The sequence below is a fragment of the Hyla sarda genome, chromosome 2, assembly GCF_029499605.1.
Source record: "Hyla sarda isolate aHylSar1 chromosome 2, aHylSar1.hap1, whole genome shotgun sequence".
Taxonomy (NCBI): Eukaryota; Metazoa; Chordata; class Amphibia; order Anura; family Hylidae; genus Hyla; species Hyla sarda.
The window spans coordinates 460183133-460202350 of record NC_079190.1 but is presented as its reverse complement, the minus strand read 5'-3'; the positions used below and the strand labels follow the sequence as shown (position 1 = coordinate 460202350).

At 43.7% G+C, this 19218-nt stretch overlaps 1 protein-coding gene across 9 annotated transcripts in view; it reads right to left on the bottom strand.

The window, feature by feature from the left end:
* LOC130357063 (uncharacterized) overlaps positions 1–19218 on the bottom strand; it is a 732821-nt gene that overhangs the window by 272409 nt on the left and 441194 nt on the right. For 8 of the 9 annotated variants that reach the window (XR_008889093.1, XM_056559412.1, XM_056559411.1 and 5 more), the window contains one exon: positions 2899–2993. The exons of the other annotated variant lie outside the window; for it this stretch is intronic. The gene's annotated coding sequence lies outside the window, so the exon portion shown is untranslated. The remainder of the gene's footprint in view (positions 1–2898; positions 2994–19218) is intronic. 9 annotated transcript variants of the gene reach the window in all.

Sequence of the window (19218 nt, the reverse complement as noted above, 5' to 3'; positions counted from 1 at the left end):
CTTCTTTTGGATCAACACAGTAGGGACATTGGGGGACATTTATCAAAATCTGTCCGGAGGAAAAGTTGCTGAGTTGCCCATAGCAACCAATCAGATCGCTTCTTTCATTTTGCAGAGGCCTTGTTAAAAATGAAAGAAGCGATCTGATTGGTTGCTATGGGCAACTCAGCAACTTTTCCTCTGGACAGGTTTTGATAAATCTCCCCCATTATCCCCTTTGAATAGGGGGATAAGATGTCTAAGGCCAGAATACCCCTTTAAGACCAAAAGTCTTATATTTGGAAGAGTTAACAAGTTTTATATTTGGAAGAGTTAACAAATAAATACAAGAAAAAGAGATTTTGCCAGGAGTTATTGTATAAAGATACTAAGATACTTAGGAAGGCATTTATCATTTAAAAAAATGGTCCGCTGATTTCACCAAATGGATTGGGCTTATGGAGGAAAGGGTGTGGTTGCCCCACACAATGATTTTAAAACAGTTTATTCTAGCTAGAAGAGATGAGCGAAGTTACAGTGATTCGATTCGTCACGAACTTCTCGGCTCGGCAGTTGCTGACCTTAGCCTGCATAAATTAGTTCAGCTTTCAGGTGCTCCGGTGGCTGGAGACTCTCTCCTAGGACTGTATTCATCTTTTCCAGCCCACCAGAGCACCTGAAAGCTGAACTCATTTATGCAGGCTAAAGGCAGCAACTGCCGAGCCGAGAAGTTCGTGACGAATCGAATTACTGTAAGTTCGCTCATCTCTACTAGCTAGCAAGTTCTAAACTAGTGGAGATTCAGGAATGGTCTTAGCTCTGCGCTCGTACATAAATCCCGCCCCCCCCCCCCCCCAAGTCTGAAGTGTCCCTGTCATACATATATATATATATATATATATATATATATATATATATAAAATACAATCAGCAGTACAAGTTAGGAGGAGTGGGGAGAATAGGGCCTCAGGACAGAGATCGCTAGAAGCCAGGGAGTGAAGGAGTAAAGCGCTAAAGTGCTTGCTTCTCCCTGCTCATTCTCCTAATCAGTGGTGTTATCAGCACTGAGACCCTGACCAATCAAAACTTTTAATATGTCTTTGTGACAAAATGTTTTTTTTTGGAAAAAAGTTTTTGCTTTAAACGACAGGAACACTTCAGGCTTAACACATAGTTTCATCCTAAAACTCCTGGCTTAACATTTGTTACTAATATCTTTCATATTATTCTGGTGTTAATTTTAATTTCCAAATATAAAACTTCGGTATAAAAAAAAAGAAAATCTTTATGGTCTTTCCTGTTCTTACTCTCTTTCTATCCTTTAGGTATCTCTGCGCCAAACTTAGGAATTCAGGGCGTGTATAAAAAAATATCTTATATCTTTGACTTCTTGTTGCAGCTGTTCACTGAGCCTTGTAAATATATCTTCTTGCTTTCAAAAAGATCATTTTTTAGATATAAGGAATTCTGTCGTGAGCTGTTCACGTGTAAAAATGTTAATGTGATGTAAAAGGAATAAAAAGTGATCAAGAGGCTTGTTAATATTAAAGAACCCTATTTGCTTCTGCTGAAGGTCTGAGCAGATTAAAAGGGTACTCTGGTACTAGACCAGAATAGGGGATAAGATGTCTGATCGTGGTGGGGGGTCCAACCGCTGGGACCCCAGTGATCTCAGACCCGGCACCTGGGTGTTCTGGACATTTATGTTCAGAATGCTGGCTGTGCTTGTCTTCGGAGCAGCCGTGGATGACGCTCCCCCTACATGCCTATGAAAGAGCCCGAGATACAGCGTTCGTGTATCTCTGTATCTCCCATAGAGATATATGGAGGTGGCGTGTCGACCACAGCTTTGGGCTATGGTCGACAGTAATCCGGCACGGAACGGAAATTACTCCATGAATGAGGGTTACCGGGGTGCCAGTCAGGAGATCGTGGAGGGTCCAAGCAGCCGGACCCCCATGATCAGACACTTATCCCTCTTTTTTTGTGGAAAGGGATAAGATGTCAAGTACTGGACTACCCCTTAAATTTTTCATAAAAACTGCCATAACAAACTAGCTATTAAACAATTTCTTTCCATAGATAGGAAATTAAATCTGACCCTCAAACAAGGGGAATAACCATTATTTATATTAAGAAAACTGTGAAGAGTAAGGGTGTGTTTACACCGTGGAATGTCTGCTTTCTGGGCAAACATTTCACAGGCTGCAGGCTTGGACTGCTCAGAAATGCGCCATCTCCATAGACGGCAATGCATTTAAAGTGGAATACTTAATGCCTCATTGTACATAGTTGCTACTATTAATGAATATTGCCCATCCGAATTGCCCTTCCGAAGTGAGGCCCCCTCCACGTGCTGGATGGGGACACATTTTGATCAAAAAGAGCCTCCATTTTTTGACCAAGAGTGCTGCTGCAACCTTCTTTTTTTATACTTTGTATTTGCCACAGCAGCATACACCCGTGTATTAGGTAGTTCTGCTGGCTATTATTCCTATTAATTAATACAGACTGTTTTATGAACACTTTTCATGACTGTACATAGCCCCCTAGCTATGGATTATGAAGCTGCTCAGTTAAGGAGGAGTTTAATACTGCTTTTTATGATTTCATTTTTTATTGTGATAATGTTGAGTGATGGATCCAATCAGCAACCAAGTGTATCTAAAACAGTGTTGCCCAACCAGTGTGCCTCCAGTTGTTGCAAAATTACAACTCCCAGCATGCCCGGACAGCCAAAGGCTGGGAGCTGTAGTTTAGCAACAGCTGGGCACACTGGTTGGGAAACACTGATCTAGAACATACTCTACATCCAGCTGGATGTACTTCCTATCACCGATAAGAATTTGTGATATCGTACACTCATATAAGTGATGGTACCCAACCTTACAGAACAATGATAAATAAATCAGCACTCACATGTTTTGAAGATGAAGATCATTAGTTCCTGGTGACACCCTGTATACTTGTAAACCTAATATGGATGGAGTGCTTACTATCAGGAACAGATTTATCTACAGTGTAGAAGAAATGGGGGGAAAAATGGAGAAAAAAATCATTAGACATTTCATACATGTTAACTTATTTAATTTTTATATTCTATTTATCTTGGATATACTGTACTTATTTGCAATAAAATCATTTTAGGAGTGCCACTATAGCCCAGGAGCAGGAAACCCTGTCCGAGTCTCTCCTCCTGTACTGTCCAGAGTCCCTGGTCCTGTACTTTCCAGAGTCCTTGCTTCAGTACTGTCCAGAGTCCCCGCTTCTGTACTGTCCAGAGTCCCTGCTTCTGTACTGTCCAGAGTCCCTGCTCCTGTACTTTCCAGAGTCCCTGCTTCTGTACTTTCCAGAGTCCCTGGTCCTGTACTGTTTAGAGTCCCTGCTTCTCGACTGTCCGGGGTCCCCGCTTCTGTACTGTTCAGAGTCCCTGCGCCTGTACTTTCCAGAGTCCCTGCTTCTGTACTGTCCAGAGTCCCCACTTCTGTACTGTCTGATCCCTGCTTATGTACTGGCCAGAGTCCTCGCTTCTGTACTGTCCAGAGTTCCCGCTTCTGTACTGTCCAGAGTCCCCGCTTCTGTAATGTCCAGAGTCCCTGCTCCTGTACTTTCCAGAGTCCCTGCTTCTGTACTGTCTAGAGTCCCTGCTCCTGTACTGTCCAGAGTCCCTGCTTCTGTACTGTCCAGAGTCCCCACTTCTGTACTGTCCAGAGTCCCTGCTTCTGTACTGTCCAAAGTCCCCACTTCTGTACTGTCCAAAGTCCCCGCTTCTGTACTGTCCAGAGTCCTTGCACCTGTACTGTCCAGAGTCCCTGCACCTGTACTGTCCAGAGTCCCTGCTCCTGTACTTTCCAGAGTCCCTACTCTTGTACTGTCCAGAGTCCCTGCTCCTGTACTTTCCAGAGTCCCTGCTTCTGTACTGTCCAGAGTCCCTGCTTCTGTACTGTCCAGAGTCTCTGCTTCTGTACTGTCCAGAGTCTCTGCTTCTGTACTGTCCAGAGTCTCTGCTTCTCTACTTCTGGCTCTGGCTCCAGTACTGTCCAGAGTTCACACACCTGCACTGTACAGAGTCCCTGCTCATGTACTGTCCAGAGTCTCCACTCCCATATTGTCCAGAGTCCCTGCTCCTGTACTGTTCAGAGTCCCCGCTCCTGTACTGTCCAGAGTCCCCCCTCCCATATTGTCCGGAGTCCCTGCTTCTGTACTGTCCAGAGTCCCTGCTCCCATATTGTCCAGAGTCCCTGCTTCTGTACTGTCCAGAGTCCCTGCTCCCATATTGTTCGGAGTCCCTGCTTCTATACTGTCAAGAGTCCCTGCTCCCATATTGTTCGGAGTCCCTGCTTCTGTACTGTTCAGAGTCCCTGCTCCCATATTGTCCAGAGTCCCTTCTTCTGTACTATCCAGAGTCCCCGCTCCCATATTGTCCAGAGTCCCTGCTTCTGTACTGTCCAGAGTCCCTGCTCCCATATTTTCCGGACTCCCTGCTTCTATACTGTCCAGAGTCCCTGCTCCCATATTCTTTGGAGTCCCTGCGTCTGTACTGTCCAGAGTCCCTGCTCTCTTATATTGTCCAGAGTCCCTGCTCCCATATCTTCCAGAGTCCCTGCTTCTGTACTGTCCAGAGTCCCTGCTCCCATATTGTCCGGAGTCCCTGCTTCTGGACTGTAAAGAGTCCCTGCTCTCTTATATTGTCCAGAGTCCCTGCTCCCATATTGTCCGGAGTCCCTGTTTTGTCCAGAGTCCCTGCTCCTGTACTGTCCAGAGACCCCGCTTCTGTACTGTCCAGAGTAATGTACTATTACTACCTTTCTGGCTAGAAGACTAAGGTCATTCCATAATAAGATTGCAGCCACGTGAAACATCAAAGACACAAATGCTTGCAAATAAAGGGGTACTCCAGCATTAAAAAAAGAAAAAAAAAATACATATCCACTATCCACAAAGTTTGATGACAAGATCTAATTAACCTTTTTTAATTTTCATGTAATCTTATTAAAGGGGTACGCCACTGGCCAGCGTTCAGAAGTCAATGTTTCAAAGGCTGTTTTCGCGCTGCGGTCGCCCCTCAATGTAAGTCTATGGGAGGGGGTATGACGGCCGTGACCCCCGCAGCGCAAAAACGTTTGGAACATTTACTTCCGAATGCTGGCCAGTGGAGTACCCCTTTAAGCTAAGATCTGATGATGCCTACTACAGGGTTCTCCAGAGTTTAAAAACAGAACTATATTACTATATAACAATATTAAATCCATAAATAAATAATAATAATAATTAAAAAAAAAAAAAAAATATATATATATATATATATATATATATATATATATATGAAATTATACATTTTAAAAAGCAAACAAAAAAAGGGACATACAAAATAATGCTGCCATAATTGCCCACTGGCCCCTGTTTTGCTTATTACGCAGAGGTAGGTTAGTGTTAGGTCCCGCGCCATTTGAGAAACCTTGGCGTTGGTGTGCGGGCTCAGGTATGTCCTTCATATAAGGATATACTGGCTAATGTCTCAATTTTAACATCAGTGTTGAGGGATAGCCAATGTCATTGTTTACATCTACCACAGTAGTGCACCTAAATTTCTGTATACCGTATTTTTCGCCCTATAGGACGCATCGGCGTATAAGACGCACCCTATTTTTATGTGCAAAATCTAAAAAATTTAAGATTTTGAACCCAATAGTGTTTTCAACCTGCGGACCTCCAGATGTTGCAAAACTACAACTCCCAGCATGCCCGGACAGCAGTTGGCTGTCCGGGCATGCTGGGAGTTGTAGTTTTGCAACATCTGGAGGTCCGCAGATTGAAGACCACTGCATAGGAGGTAATACTTACGTGTCCCCGCCGCTCCGGACCCGTCACCGCTGCCCTGGACGTCGCTCCATCGCTGTCGCCGTGTCCCTGTCGCTCCGGAACGTCTCTGCTGCCCGCCGGGTATCCTCGCTCTCCGTCGCCACCATCACGTCGTTACGCACGCCGACGCACGTACGCGACGACGTGATGACGAGGAAGGAGAGCGCCGGCCATACAGGGGATCCCTGAATGGAGAAGACACCGAGGAGGCAGATAAGGTCCCTCCCGGTGTCCTGTAAGCACTAACCCGGCTATTCAGTCGGGCTGTTTGGGACCGCCGCGGCGGTTCCGAACAGCCCGACTGAACAGCCGGGTTAGTGTCACTTTCCCTTCAGACGCGGCGGTCAGCTTTGATTGCCGCGTCCGAAGGGTTAATACAGGGCATCGCCGCGATCGGTGATGTCCCGTATTAGCCGCGGGTCCCGGCAGTTGATGGCCGCAGGGACCTCCGCAATAGGGGTGTATTCGCAGTATAAGACGCACCGACTTTTTCCCCCCAGTTTTGGGGAAGAAAAAGTGCGTCTTATACGGGGAAAAATACGGTAATTCTAATTGCTACACATCCACACCGTTTATATGGTGTAGGATGCCATTGTGGCACTTGTAGTCCGCTGCAGGCATCTCCCATTATATGCATTTTTATGCTGGGGATTGCCCCTAGCAACGGACTACAAGGGCAGGATCTGCTCCCCCAATATAAATGCACAACCGCATTTGGGGTTGAGCAACTCCAGCCATTTGAGATCACGTCTTTGTTGTTATATATACATATATATATATATATATATACATATATATATATATATATATATATATATATATATATATAAAACAATGGCGCAGCACTCCAAAATTGCAAAAAAGTGTAAAAATGTATTCCTTCATGTCAAAATTCAAAGCGACGTTTCAGCTCCCCACTGGAGCTTTTTTCAAGCATGCTTGAAAAAAGCTCCAGTGGGGAGCTGAAACGTCGCTTTGAATTTTGACATGAAGGAATACATTTTTACACTTTTTTGCAATTTTGGAGTGCTGCGCCATTGTTTTCTATTACATGGACTTTGATCGAGTCAGGGCGCTGGCACCAGGCATCTGGTGAAGTAGTGCTGCATTGTTTTTGAATATATACATATATATATATATATATATATATATATATATATATATATATGTATGTATGTATATATATATGTATATGTGTGTGTGAAATTATACATTTTAAAAAGAAAAAAAAAGGGGACAGAAATAACTTTATACACAAAGCCTCCCACAGAGTTGCAGCCACAGGTCAGTATACATTCAAACTCTAAAGCAGAATGCATCACATTACGTTATCTATTTTTTAGTATACAGTACGTTATATTTATCTGCTGGTCCTTCTATACTATTGAATTCAATTTGACTGGTTTACAATTTCCTTGAACCTGAAGAAAACATGTACTGTTCTTCTCTAGCAACAGCATTATCGTTGGCAGAGCGTCTAGAGCGACGAACAATCATGGCTTCTGCTCATCAATAGTCTCCAAAGCGACAAAAAAGAAGTCGTGTGCAGATTTTAAACAAGCTGCATGAAAAGTGCGTGCAAACTCTTCCAGCGGTGAGAAGCCTATCAGTAACAAAAGCTCGTAGTCTGCAGTCACTTTGCCAGTGATCAGAATTTAAAAATGTACGATTATCCTGGTCTAACATGGAAAAAAACTAGCTGCTCTCCATCAGAAACAGTGCCACTCCTGTCCTCAGTTTGCGTGCGGTATTGCAGCTGGGTCCCATTGAAGTAAATGGAACTGAGTTGTAATACCACACACAACCTGAGAACATGTTTGGCACTGTTTTTGGGAGAAAGCGACTATGTTTTTCTATTCCTGGATAACCCCTTCGGACCTTGCAGCTTTAGGGTATGTTCACACGGTGTAATTTCCATGCATAATACTTCCGCTGTAATTTACTGTCTATTGATTTAAATTGTATTCTGCAGTTCCATTCAGGCAGCAGAAATTCTGCTTTCTGCAAAAATATTAGACCAGTCTTATATTTTGTGGAATTCTGTGGCATAATTCATTAATTGGGTTTGAATTTTGGCAGAATTCCGTGTTTTCAGAACACAGAAATTCTGCAATTCCGCAATTCCATTCAGCAAGCTCAGATTCCTAATAGCCGGCAAAAGTTGCCGACCCATAGGGGCAGCTCAAGTGCAAAATTTCCTTCTGAGCCGACTATGGGGGAAATTTATTAAAACCTGTGAAGAGGAAGAGTGGTACAGTTGTCCATGGCAACCAATCAGATTGCTTCTTTCATTTTGAAAGAAGCAATCTGATTGGTGGTTATGGGCAATTGCACCACTCTTCCTCTACACAGGTTTTGACCCTCTTCCTCTACACAGGCTTTGATAAATGTCCCCCAAAATCTTCTGTCTCCACTACAAGCTTCATGGTTTACATGGAAATAATGCCTAGAATTGGGCCTACTCTCTATTTTGAAGCTAAGGACTAACACAGTGCCAGGGTGGTCTTTCACTTAAAGAGTACCTGTCACCAAATAAAACTTTTAATATAGTGTTCTTTGTGTAATTGGCAAGGAAAAGAGTCAAAAAGACAAGCGCCCCTAGTGAAATAAGTAATTACACCAATATAAAATTGGAACAGGATAAGCTCACTCACCCTGCACAGTTGCGCGGAGAGCACAACATCTTTAAGCGTATTATATAAATTTCCTGCGGCTGTGTTCCTTTCCAACAGGTGAAAGGTCCAGTTTAGTAGTAGAAGAGTAGGTAGTAAAAACTGGAACTTGTTACAGCACTTGATCCAAGAGGCATCACATGAAACAGTATATAACTGTAAACTGTTTATTAAGACACATATCTACGCTTTTCTGGCTAAGATTGGGCCCTTCTCCAGGATGACATGCATCATTGTGTAATTAGCAGACACTTTCCCATTCACTTGCTTTTAAAATTATCAACATCAATATGTTTAAAATGTAATATAAAAAACAGCCACTAGGTGGCTCTGTTCTGTTCCCTGCCCCAATTAATACAGTGAGTTTGGTCTCCTCCCGGCCTGGCAGGAGTCCGAACTCAGGAGATGTTTCTCTGCACTGAGTCAGATGCACAGAAAGTGAAAGCTCCACAGATTCTCAAAGAAAGCTGCACAGACTGACAGCTGAAGGAGAGCCTCACTGAAATCTGCACAGACTGAAACATGCAGAGAGCTTGAGGTCTTCTATACATCACGGCGTTGCAACCATGTAAGGGCAGAAGTAGCCCCCAGCAGGCTTCAGTGATGTCATGCCTGCTGGGAAACGCCCACTTTCTCCTGTTGGGAAATTGTACTATGTGAGCAGAAAGAAAGGTATGATACAGCTTTTTAAAGCTCTGAAATTGTTTTAGGTCAGGAGGAGTGTTAGAAGTAGTTAGGGAAGTAGTTGAGAACAGTTCATTTGGTGACAGGTACTTTTTAATCATTGTTTTCTAAACAGTGTGCCTCCAGCTGTTGCACAACTACAATCCAAGCATGCCTTTTGGGAGTTGTAGTTTTGCAACAGCTGGAGATATACTGTTTTGAAAACACTGCTCTAAATACCCATGCCACACAGTGGAGAGAGCTGCACAATTTGTGACAGGTGTATGTGAGTGTATGTGGTCAAGAGGCTTGTCACTGCCAAATCTACTCTCTTATTCAGACAGTCCTTGCCCAAATTATAAATGCCCCTCATTGTCAGATCGGAACCTAATTTTGCACATAAGTTGTCCTTATGGGCGTGAAACTTATGTCGTCAGGATTTGGTCAGAGAAAAAAGTGTAAATACGACTCACCCTATCAGGCCATGTTCACACGGCGGAAAGTTTTGGAGTTTTAAGGAATGTCCATCAGGAAAAAGACGGGCGGACATTCTGAAAATAGCTGGCGCCAGCTAGAACATGCCAGCACTAAGACCGCCATATAGACTGCAATGCATTACCGAGCGGATTTCGCCGAAAGAATGAACATGTTCACTTTTTTTTCACGGACATCAGAATTGTAATTTCTGTGGTGGAAACCTCTGCTGTGGAAAGTCCGCCATGTGAAGGAGAATCCTATTAAAATCTATGGAAACTTCTGTTGTGTGAACAAGGCCTTAGATATATGTCAACACTTAAAAGCCATATAAAAAATGAAACACCCAAAACAATGAGGTAAAATAAAAATTCCAGGGCTCGTAAGGGTTATGAAAATAGACAAAGCTTCTTGGTTACAAAATGACTTTAAAAGCGCGGCTAAGCAGCTCTGCTGGAGTCATCTGTGGGGTGCTTTTACTAATAAGTTTCTGATGTGTATCTTCAAGGCTTCCCAGGAGTAAAGAATGATGCTGACTCTATATTACTCGCTAGTTCAAATAATGGAGAGGGGATCGGGCAGGGAAAAACAGGCAAGCTGTCCCCAAATTTTTCTAAATATCTCCCTCTCCTGTGGCCCCATGAACAACATATAAAGAATATTTCATATTTGCATTTTTAGATAAAGAATAACAATATATGAAATAGAAAAAACTTTGCATTGTGCCATACATAGAATATATACTGTGGCTAACCACAAGCACTGCCCACCATAGGTGGTCCCCCTTACCTAATAGTAGTGATAGTACTGATCCCCCCTTAAATACATCACCAGCATTGTCCAGGATGTAATATAAATAAATAACTAACTAAATAAAAGATACACTGAAACAACCAATGGGCAGATTTGTCTTTATTTCTAGAAACGTGACAACCCTTTTAATCTACGAGAAGTTTTTCCTGGATGCATTATATATATATATATATATATATATATATATATATATACAGTATTATCCTATAGAACATTAGGTAGTCACATGTAGAACACTCATCATTTGACATATGTTGATATATTGACATATTTACATGTCTGAATAGGCAGAGGGCAGCTTAACTCCTAAAGCAGTATTTTCCAACCAGGGTGCCTTCAGCTGTTGCAAAACTCACTAATGTCTGGACAGCTGGGAGTTGTAGTTTTGCAACAGCTGGTTGGTGAACATTAGATGGTTGGTGATCCTGTCTAGATGTGTGAGTTCAATAGACTTTAAAGGAGTAGTCCAGCCCTGAAAAGGTATACCCTATCCTAAGGATACGGGATAATTTTCCGACCGCGTGGGGGCCCCCTGGCTGGCCAGAGAGCGCTTGTTGACCACAGCACGACACACTCCCTCAAAATAGCGCTATGGCAGAGCCGGAGATTGTCGAAGGCAGCACTACGGCTTTGCCATAGAGTTGTATTGAGGGGGCGTGTCAGCCGCCGCTTCGTGTGGTGGTCGACACGCCGCCTTCCCTCAGGCTGCCGTGGCCCCGTATGGAAGATTGTGGTGCGTCCCAGTGGTCGGACCCGCTGCAATCTGAAAATTATCCCCTATCCTTAGGATAGGGGATACGTTTTTCAAGACTGGAGATCTCGTTTAATGTGCATGGCTGGGCTTTAGGTTGTGTTGGAAGGTAAAGCTTTTGCAGTTGGCCCCAAGCACTTCAAGCAATGCCACTGCATACCACTAGTAATGGTTGGAAGAAAGTGGTCTTCTGTCACCTCATGCCACTGAAGTGCTGAAGCCAAATGATATATATTAGGCTGGGATTCCCTATGTCCGGCGTCTGGCATATATGAACCCAGCCTAAATCTTGACGCAACGGATGAACGCAGCATAATGCCTTCCCCTGTCTGGTGCCAGTCTGGCGTACCCAATCATCCAGCATCCAAGCTGAGACACTGGATGAATGTGAACTGCCCCATTCAAATATTACATATGTAAAGGACATATGTGAAGGAGGTACAATCACAAAAGAACGATAGCATGCACTCACCGCTGGGACTGTATCTAAAGGTCTGAAGATCCAGGGTCACGGAACAGCATTCCAGGCTGTGCCGAAGCGCTCAGAGCGCTTCGGCAGATCCTGGTATGCTGTTCCGTGACCACGGATCTTCGGACCTTTAGACAGAGTCCCAGCAGTGAGTGCACACTATGGTTCTTTTGTGATTGCCCTTGTTGATCCTTTATCTGGATTGCGTGCACCCCGCAGGTGTCGGCTACAGTTCTGCTGGATCTCAGATTGAGACGACCTGTGTTTCTCCCAATGGTGGTTCTGGAGTATCAGATTTTTTAGGTGTGCTCTCCCCTAGTATCCTTCTGCTACGGTTTACATGTAAAAGAGGCCTTACAACAAATAATCAGCTAATATTATAAATACAATTCATATTCTACATTAATAGGTGTTCTTCAGAGACATAAAACGAGCAACATTACAGATGTGTCCAGCCCTACCTTTCCTTTAGTTTAGCTACGGAATACAATTTCTCATGAAAGTTTTTCAAAATCTGTGTAGCGGACGAGTCGTGCAGTTGCCCATAGCAACCCGATTGCTTCTTTTATGATCCTGCTGTTTTCAGTGAGATACCCAACTATGGGTAGGAACAGATGGACTGCAAACTCAAAATGCCTTTATTAAAAAAATCTACCATGCCCCGATCCTTTGTCACCCTATCCCTAGTGCAATAAACCTATACATTTGGTCGATTCAAGTAGAATTCCAGAGTAATGGTAACAGATGCTTTTTTGGTAATTTTTTTATTAACTATAATAATGTGGCCTAAAAGTAACAGAATAACCTGCCTTAAATGACCTACTGCAAGATAAAGTCAGACTTTTAACACACCATCGGAGGTGGTATATTGATTTCCCAGGAATAACTTGTGCGGTTAAGTGAAATATCTGACTGTGTGGGAGCGGGGAAGCTGTGAGGGTGTACATTGAGTACTATCGGTCCGCAGGTATGCTGAGCTCAGCTTTTATACATCCAGCATGTCTGCTCTTGTCTATGGGGAAAAAGCTGAATGCTGCAGGTGCTGCCTGCATTCAGGAAACCTGTCTAAAACACAATGAGAGGCCTGGACTAGAAGAAAAGATTTAGAGAAAAGATCGACATTTAAAGGCACTTAAGTCTATAAATATTGAGAGATCATTTTCCTAACTCCAGACATAATGATAACTCGCCTGTGCGCACTAATCCTTATAATGTTATATTGTTTCTAACTATTTTGCCTAACTGAGTTTCAGACGTCTCCATCATTCAGTTTCTGGAGTAGGACATAGCTAGATGACTATTAAGATTCTCTTTCTTATTAGTTTTCATTGTGCTAATTTCTCTCTAATTTTTCACCAGAACTGTTACGCCGAGCGCTCCGGGTCCCCGCTCCTCCCCGGAGCGCTGGCTACACTCTTGCTACTGCAGCGCTCCGGTCAGATCCACTGACCCGGTGCGCTGCGATACCGCCTCCAGCCGGGATGCGATTCGCGATGCGGGTGGCGCCCGCTCGCGATGCGCACCCCGGCTCCCGTACCTGACTCGCTCTCCGTCGGTCCTGTCCCGGCGCGCGCGGCCCCGCTCCCTAGGGCGCGCGCGCGCCGGGTCTCTGCGATTTAAAGGGCCACTGCGCCGCTGATTGGCGCAAGTGGTTCTAATTAGTGTGTTCACCTGTGCACTCCCTATGTATACCTCACTTCCCCTGCACTCCCTCGCCGGATCTTGTTGCCATTGTGCCAGTGAAAGCGTTTCCTTGTGTGTTCCTAGCCTGTGTTCCAGACCTCCTGCCGTTGCCCCTGACTACGATCCTTGCTGCCTGCCCCGACCTTCTGCTACGTCCGACCTTGCTTCTGTCTACTCCCTTGTACCGCGCCTATCTTCAGCAGTCAGAGAGGTTGAGCCGTTGCTAGTGGATACGACCTGGTCACTACCGCCGCAGCAAGACCATCCCGCTTTGCGGCGGGCTCTGGTGAAAACCAGTAGTGACTTAGAACCGGTCCACTAGCACGGTCCACGCCAATCCCTCTCTGGCACAGAGGATCCACCTCCTGCCAGCCGGCATCGTGACAAGAACATTCTCCCCCTTTAAGTTCTCCCTGGCAGTCAATCACAGTGAGAAAACCCGAAACCTCAATTAATTTCACCCTGAAAACCAACTACAATCACCAATGTGTATGTCTCTTCGGTTTTCCTTGTCTTCTAGAAGGAAAATAGATTAACTCCATAAAAAATGTTTAACTGAGCTCTAGCAGAGAGCAGATCTTAGGAAAAGCTGTTTCCTAAGGATATGTAACCCTAACTGAAGAAAAGAAAATCCCAGGGCACTCCCCATTCATTACCTTGCTGGGTGTTTTTTATTCGGTCATCAGGAATACAATCCCTGATGCAACGGGTAAGAGACAGACAGGTACATGGGAAAGAGAGGAGTTCTCTGGACAACGGTCTGTTTCACAATCTCTCACATTGTTTTATCAGGCCCACACTGTATCCAGCGTTTGTGAAATGCTGAGAGAGTATGAAACGAACCGTCACCCTTAGAGCTCCCCCATTTCTTCATACGCCTGTCTGTTTCTTACCCATTGCACCACGGATTGTATTCTGGATAATTAAAAGGGTTATCCACCATAAGGTGATTTTAGTACATACCTGCCAGGCAGTAATGGACATGCTTAGGAAGGATCTGCACTTGTCTTGGGGCTAAATGGCTATGTTGTGAGATTACCATAATACTGTGGCTAGCTTTTTGTGAACTGGTATTTCCTGTTTGACTTTTCTTTTTTTGACTACAAATCCCATAATCCCATTTTCCTCCCTCCCACACATCAGCCACCCCAACCATTGAAACATATATGAGCTGCATCCATTCAAAAGACCTGTGGTTTTCAATCAGGGTGCCTATAGCTGTTGCATTAGTTGCAGATTGATCTCTCTCCCACCAAGCGATCGCTCCACCCATTGAAGCAGACAGGCTCCCTGTCATCAGCTGACTAGTGAGTCAGGTCTCGGCCGCATTGCAAGTTGGGAAAAATCTGAGACAACAGTCATTTTGTATGCTGATAAAAATAAATATTGGGGTGAAAATCACAGAAGACTTGTGAGAAAACCATAACACACAGGTACAGACACTATATTATGAACTACACTATCTTTACAGCCCCTGTAGCATTGTCAAATAAAAAAAAATCCTGGAATACCCCTTTAAATAAAGGACAACCTGCAAGACAACGTATGGTGAGTGCCCTGGTTATTTCTTCTTGTGCTTTGGTTACATAACAGTTTATTGCTTTGGACGAGAGAGCATCGCTGGTTACTGAAATATCAAACACTGTAGAGATAGGGTACAGGTGTGATAGACGGAAAGCTGTGAACAAGGATTCCAGAAGTGCCAAGCATTTCTTTTCTTCTTGGACATTGTTTCTAAAGATATGTATGTGCAATGCATTCAATATGCCAGCTTAAATGATATCTACTTAACAAAGTAGTCTCTAATATTGATCTATAGAAAAACTAATAATGCAGAAATATTGGGCTAGTGGAGAAAGTATAAATCCTTGAGCGCTTCCCTTTCTGTTACGTTTTTATGAAGTCTGTTCAGTAGTAGTTCTATCAACTATATATAACCAATATCACCGCTATTCTGAAGTGGGCACAGTCACCCTAGAAACCCAGTATATGGGGCCCCATGCATTATGACTAATGAAGTTCAAGTCTTGTAGGAGCGGGCTTATCATTGGTCACATATTTTTGCACAATGTGTGAAAAACTCAAGAAAACCAAACAATGCCATGAATGGCTTATTGCAGTGGCGGGTGATTTATAAACTTCAAATCTGTGTGCAATCTGACGCCAACCTGGACCTCACTGAGAAACTTGTCTACATCTAAAAATGTTGAAAAGAGACAGCACTGGACTTCTCAGCTTGTGCAGGTGATCATCCAGGAATGCCAACCTGGAGAGCATACAAAACAAGAAGTAAGAAAGGAAGAATGCCCAGCGCACACACGTGTAAAACCGAGCTGCTTTATTGCATAGTTGCCATAGGATACATCGGACACTCAGGTAACGTGACGCGTTTCGGCCCGCAGGGCCGAAACGCGTCACGTTACCTGAGTGTCTGATGTATCCTATGGCAACTATGCAATAAAGCAGCTCGGTTTTACACGTGTGTGCGCTGGACATTCTTCCTTTCTTGCATATGTTTGGACCAAGTCCTGGTCCTGTCCGTGCGCAGAAGCCTGGGGTGGAGCTGGTTCTACTTGCTTGTACTCTCTAAAACAAGAAGTAGATACAGCACCAAAAAGCCGGAGACTCAAATCTTGATGGAGTGTGACTTTATTCGCTCACCAAAATGCAACGTTTCGGCATTTGCTTGAAAAAGGCAGTTTGTTGCCGAAGCATTGCATTTTGTCACACTCCATCAAGATTTGAGTCTCCGGCTTTTTGCTGCTGTATCTACTTCTTGTTTTGCCTACATCTAAGCTACTTTGCTATTTATGAAGATACGTCAGTCACATATACATGTGTAAGAATCATTAGCATAGTCTTCATGTGAAGTCTAATAGACAATGGGATCTTTATTTAATTTTTAATGTAGCACTAGGCCATTCTGCCCAGTGCAGTTCCACCGGTTTTACACATGGCATGTTGGCCCCCACAGTTCACACAGTGGTTGTCGGACATCTTCCTAAATCCCTGAATTATCTGTTACCTTATTCAATTATGTATTCACATAAATAGCCAGAATTTCAATTTAGGAATTGAGAAAAAGTGGGTTGAAAACCTTTTAGGAAACATAAGATGGCAATATTGTTTGTTACCCAAACCCCTGAGAAATAGGTATGTATGAGAAGAATACACAGAACAATTGTAACAACTACATGTGTTATTCAGTTAATAGTACACAGCTTTTAAAATATATCTTTCTTTTTGATCAACCACATCATAGGTTTTTATAAGTTGAGTGACGTAACCCTTACTGAAAATGTTTTGTAACATATGTATATGTAGCATATACTGGTGACCCTAAGTGTATATAGGGTAGTTACGTGTATGCACTTTATTTTGTATGGAATACTATCTATCTCATGGTTGTCTGACTGTGCTGTCCCTTATTAATTGTTTTGATGTAATTTCTCAATAAAGACTTTGTGTTATTTCTAATCTTTGTCTAGTGTGAATTGTAGGTACTGTGTATTTTAAGTAGTTAACAAATAAAGAATACAAACTGTAGCATGGGCATACCAGTTATTTCTGGTAAACAACCCTACAAGGAACATATACATCATGTTCTTGTTACAATCTAAACTGCAAAAACAAAGCTCCCAATACATACAAGACAGCCTTGGTCTGTCTATATCAGATTTCATCTATCCTGAACATAATACACTGCTCAAAAATAATAATACACTGCTCAATTTCACATGCTGTTGTGCAAATGGAACAGACAACAGGTGAAAATTATAGGCCTTTAGAAAGACACCCCCAATAAAGGAGTGGTTCAGCAGGTGGTGACCACAGACCACTTCTCAGTTTCTATTCTTCCTGGCTGATGTTTTGGTCACTTTTGAATGCTGGTGGTCTACAACCCACACAAGTGGCTCAGGTATCCGAGCTGTGGCAAGGTTTGCTGTGTCTGTCAGTGTAGTGTCCACAGCATGGAGGCGCTACCAGGAGACAGAGCAGTACATCAGGAGACATGGAGGGGGCCGTAGGAGGGCAACAACCCAGCTGCAGGACCACTACTTCCACCTTTGTGCCAGGAGGAGCAGGAGGAGCACTGCCAGAGCCCTGCAAAATGGCCTCCAGCAGGCCACAAATGTGCATGTGTCTACTCAAACGGTCAGAAACAGAATCCATGAGCGTGGTATGAGGGCCCTATGTACACAGGTGGGGGTTGTGCTTACAGCCCAACACCGTGCAGGACGTTTGGCATTTGCCAGAGAACACTGGCGCCCTGTGCTCTTCACAGATTAAAGAAAGTTCACATTGAGCATGTGACAGAAGTGACTCTGGAGACGCCGTGGAGAACATTTTGCTGCCTGGAACATCCTCCAGAATGACCTGTTTGGCAGTGGGTCACTAATCGTGTAGGGTGGCATTTCATTAGGGGGGGGGGGGCGCAGAGCCCTCCATGTGCTTGCCAGAGGTAGCCTGACTGCCATTAGGTACCGAGATGAGATCCTCAGACTCCTTGTGAGACCATATGCTGGTGCGGTTGGCCCTGGGTTCCTCCTAATGCAAGACAATGCTAGACCTCATGTGACTGGAGTGTGTCAGCAGTTATTGCAAGGGGAAGAGGAAGGCATTGATGTTATGGACTGGTCTGCCCGTCCCCAAGACCTGAATCCAAGCACATCTAGCACATCATGTCTCGCTCATCCACCAACGCCACGTTGCACCACAGACTGTCCAGAAGATGGCGGATGCTTTAGTCCAGGTCTGGGAGGACATCTCTCAGGAGACCATCCGCCACCTCATCAGGAGCATGCCCAGGCATTGTAGGGAGGTCATACGGGCACGTGGAGGCCACACACACTACTGAGCCTAATTTTCACTTGTTTTAAGGACATTACATCAAAGTTGGATCAGCCTGTAGTGTGGTTTTCCACTTTGATTTTGAGTGTGACTCCATATCCAGACCTCCATGGGTTGATAAATTTGATTTCCATTGATAATTTTTGTGTGATTTTGTTGTCAGCACATTCAACTATATAAAGACGAAAGTATTTCATATGATTAGTTCATTCAGTCAGATCTAGGATGTGTTATCTTAGTGTTCCCTTTATTTTTTTGAGCAGTGTACATCTGTATAACCCTACAGGCTTGAGCTTGAAAGTGAAAACAGCTCCATATGTAACATACCATACTATATGCTTTAGTCAGAAACCGAACACTCCATTATATTCTGCCAAATCTATAATACAGAGGAAAAGAGGCCATTAAACTATGTTGCTTTAAACTGTCAAACAGCTTGTGGGATCAGTGGGGATTTCTCCGAACAGGGCCGACCGGTAAAATAGTTTATGTAATCAAATATAATAAAGGATATCGTTCCACGTATATTTGTCAAAATGAAGACCGAGCAGAAGGCGGTCAGCCTATATGAATCTTATTATGGTAGATCGATTGCATATGAGGGAAAATACCTACCGTAAATAAATACAAACGTGTAACAGGCACAAAAAAAAAAAAAAACATTTAGACTAAAGTGACAAAAATGTACTTATATTACATGAATACAATTTCATCCTAATCTTGCACTAGAAATTTGCATAACAATTCCAAAAAATGTATTTAATCTGTTGCTGTAATAGTAAATCATCTGTTCACAAAGATGAGGAACCATAAAGGGTTTATCCAGTAAACATATCTAGTCTCCTATCCACAGCGTAGAGGATAAGTGTCTGCATGAGGGGGGTCCAACTGCTGGGACCATGTACAAGTCCAGGACCTCAATTCCTGGACTACGGCATGCTTGGGAAGCTGGAAAAGGCTGCTCATAGCTTAACTGTTCTACCATCCAACATGCAATAACC